Raw genomic sequence first — 4,377 nt, forward strand, 5'->3', positions numbered from 1 at the left:
AACGGCGCCATCTCAATGCTTGAATGGTAGCTGTTGTTGTAGGAAAATTCTGCTAACGGTAGATGTCGATCCCAACTATTTCCGAAATCAATAACACATGCTCGTAGCATGTCTTCAAGCGTTTGTATCGTCCTTTAGCTCTGCCCATCAGTTTGTGGATGATAGGTAGTACTCATGTCTAGACGAGTTCCTAATGCTTGCTGTAATGTCTGCCAGAATCTTGAAATAAATCTGCCATCCCTATCAGAGATAATAGAGATTGGTATTCCATGTCTGGAGACGACTTCCTTCAAATACAGTCGTGCTAACTTCTCCATCTTGTCATCTTCTCTTATTGGCAGAAAGTGTGCTGATTTGGTGAGACGATCAACTATTACTCAAATAGTATCAAAACCACTTGCAGTCCTTGGCAATTTAGTGATGAAATCCATGGTAATGTTTTCCCATTTCCATTCTGGGATTTCGGGTTGTTGAAGTAGACCTGATGGTTTCTGATGCTCAGCTTTGACCTTAGAACACGTCAAACATTCTCCTACGTATTTTGCAACATCGGCTTTCATACCCGGCCACCAAAAATGTTTCTTGAGATCCTTGTACATCTTCCCCGTTCCAGGATGTATTGAGTATCTGGTTTTATGAGCTTCTCTAAGTACCATTTCTCTCATATCTCCAAATTTTGGTACCCAAATCCTTTCAGCCCTATACCGGGTTCCGTCTTCCCGAATATTAAGATGCTTCTCCGATCCTTTGGGTATTTCATCCTTTAAATTTCCCTCTTTTAAAACTCCTTGTTATGCCTCCTTTATTTGAGTAGTAAGGTTATTATGAATCATTATATTCATAGATTTTACTCGAATGGGTTCTCTGTCCTTCCTGCTCAAGGCATCGGCTACCACATTTGCCTTCCCCGGGTGGTAACGAATCTGAAAGTCGTAATCATTCAACAATTCAATCCACCTACGCTGCCTCATATTCAGTTGTTTCTGATTAAATATGTGTTGAAGACTTTTGTGGTCGGTATATATAATACTTTTGACCCCATATAAGTAGTGCCTCCAAGTCTTTAATGCAAAAACAACCGCGCCTAATTCCAAATCATGCGTCGTATAATTTTGCTCGTGAATCTTCAATTGTCTAGACGCATAAGCAATCACCTTCGTTCGTTGCATTAATACACAACCGAGACCTTGCTTTGATGCGTCACAATAAATCACAAAATCATCATTCCCTTCAGGCAATGACAATATAGGTGCCGTAGTTAGCTTTTTCTTCAATAACTGAAACGCTTTCTCTTGTTCATCCTTCCATTCAAATTTCTTCCCTTTATGCGTTAATGCAGTCAAGGGTTTTGCTATTCTGGAAAAGTCTTGGATGAACCTTCTGTAGTAACCAGCTAGTCCTAAAAACTGGCGTATGTGTTTCGGAGTTTTCGGGGTTTCCCACTTTTCAACAGTTTCTATCTTTGCCGGATCCACCTTAATACCTTCTTTGTTCACTATGTGACCGAGGAATTTAACTTCTTCCAACCAAAATGCACACTTTGAAAACTTAGCATAGAATTCTTCTGTAACGACCCGTCCTTATCCACCTGGACTAAGCCATCAACATTTGGTCCTATTGCGATGATCGACTCCAAGTAATGTCCTTAAATCGAGCAAATGCACAGCGAAAGACTTAATTCGTACCTGAGAATAAACATGCTTTAAAGTGTCAACCAAAAGGTTGGTGAGTTCATAGGTTTATCATAACAATCATTTCAATATTTTAATAGACCACAAGATTTCATAATCATAAACATAATACACTCGCAAGTGTATGTAAAGCATTCTAAGTGGTTGAGCACTTGGTAACCATACTTAACATTTAATCACGTCGCATATTCCCTTTATTATGAAATCTCACTACACCGTACCAAGTGTAGTCACCGAAACGAAGTACTGTGCAACCGTTGAATACTGGTCGTCCAGTCCAGTTGGGGTTGTCAGGCCCGATAGATCTATCAACAGGATTCGCGTTTACAATACCACATGTAAATAGTAGTTACCAAGCTACAGGGAAGTATAGTGGTACAACTCAACGTAGAATACATTTTTAAGTACTTGTGTCTATTTCGTAAACATTTATAAAAGCAGCGCATGTATTCTCAGCCCAAAAATATATATTGCAAAAGCAATTAAAAAGGGAGCAAATGAAACTCACCTTTTGTATTTTGTAGTAAAAATACATATGACGATACTGAACAATGCAGGGTTGGCCTCTAATTCACGAACCTATATCATTTATGTATATATATTAACACATAATCGTAATCGAACAAATTTATATATTATATCTTAGTTTATATATATTTAATTTGTATATATTTAAAATGATTAATATTTATACATGAAGATATCTTAATATGTATATTAATATTTTATCAATAATTTGCTATTTGTTATATTTATAAAAATAATATTAATATATTTAGTGTATAATTATATGTAATATAAGTATAATATTTATTTGTTATAAAAAATAGTAATAAAAATGACAATTAAAATAATAATGATAATAATAATGATAGCTTTTAATAATAATAATGTAAATTAATAATAATAATATTAAAAATAATAATTTTTTTATATAAAAATCATTTCCATAATAATAATAATAATAATAATAATAATAATAATAATAATAATAATAATAATAATAATAATAATAATAATAATAATAATAATATTCAGTAATAGGTAAACTACCTCAAGGATGTAGTCCTAAAAGAAAATGCCCAAGTCCAGGTTTGAACCCGCGACGTCCCGCTAACCCGATAACACTCCTTAACCACTGCTCCGTTTACTATATTCTGTTTTAATTCCGAATCAAAAAACTAAATAACCCTTTTAACATCATCATCAATATCTTTTATCATCGTTACACCATTATCATCATGTAACCATATCATTATTATTATCATAATTTTATTATTATCTTTTATCATCAACATTATTATTTTCTTAACAACACCGATACAACCCAATTCTACTCATAATCATAATCTAATCTTGATCAACATCAACAACTCATCAACCTCATCATCAACTTAATTATCCTAAATCTAGTCTATGTAACATTACCCATTTCCTTTAGTTTAACAGTACCGTTTTCGAATGACATAATAATCATTTATGATCATCAAAGTTAAAAGTTGTATGTCCACAAAAAAAAAAAAAATGAAACGTATGAAGATGTTTAATCATGGGCCGATTGCTTTACACTTATTTTAGTTGCCTGCTCTCTCTATTTTTTTTTTCTTTTAATAAATATATTCCTTGAAACCCACTAGCCAAAAATAATGATAAGTGGGGTATTTCCACTTTAGAGGTTGTCGGCCAATTCAAAAAAAAATATACATATAAGCAGCTTATATTGGTGATAGTGTTTTTCATGGTTTGGATTCAAAAGTGGTGATGTGGTGGCGATTAAAGTGGTGCTCCAGTGGTGGTTCACGGCTGAACTTGGACAGAAAACAGTAACATTTCGTAGTTAGCAGTAGGGATTAACGAGTGTAGCAGGTTATGGGTTGTGGTTCACGTACAGAGAAAAAAAAACAGAATATATAGCAGCTGCAACATGTTACCGCTTTTAATCATCATCGAGTTATTCTCCTCGTAGTTTGCACAGAAAACAAACAGAAAGTTGAAGGAGAACAGCGGGTAACAACAGTTCGGTTTATGGTGTTGGTTTGAGGTGTAGTTCACGGTGGTTCGTGGTGGTAGTGTGTCGTTGGAGGTGGTGTTTTATTCCGACCCAGAAACAAAAGAGACGGGCAGCAGCACTAGTAGAAACGTGTCGCAGTAGCAGTTGTAATTCGCAATGATATTTTAATGGTGGTTATAGTTAAGAATTATAGAGAGAGAGTAGAGAGAGAGAGGTTGAAGATGGTTTTCGGTGATGGAAGGTGGTCTGTGTTCGGTCAAAACTGGAAACGAATGCAGTAGAAGAAGCATGTGAGTATCAGTAGGTATGTGTGTTTAGTGGTGAAGTACGATTATGATCAAGACAGATAACGAAAGAGAGAAAGAAAGTGTAGGTGATGAAAGGTGGTTATGGTTTTTGTGTTGGTGATCAAGAAGTCAATCTATCTATCTCATATATAATCATACAGATTCATAGTTCGTTGATGGGTGTATGTTTATGTGTGTGATTATCTAAATCTATATCTATGTATACATTAATATAGTAGTATGAACTAAATAACACAAATAGTAATGAATGAAAATATCAAAGTTCCTACAGTGAAGCCATCGAGGTTTTTAAACTTTTGTACCGACAGTTTTAGCTCGAATAATATCGTGTCCATTGCTAAACAGTTAACATACAAAAGTCTTCGGA

This window comes from Rutidosis leptorrhynchoides, chromosome 3 (genome assembly GCF_046630445.1).
Source record: "Rutidosis leptorrhynchoides isolate AG116_Rl617_1_P2 chromosome 3, CSIRO_AGI_Rlap_v1, whole genome shotgun sequence".
Taxonomy (NCBI): Eukaryota; Viridiplantae; Streptophyta; class Magnoliopsida; order Asterales; family Asteraceae; genus Rutidosis; species Rutidosis leptorrhynchoides.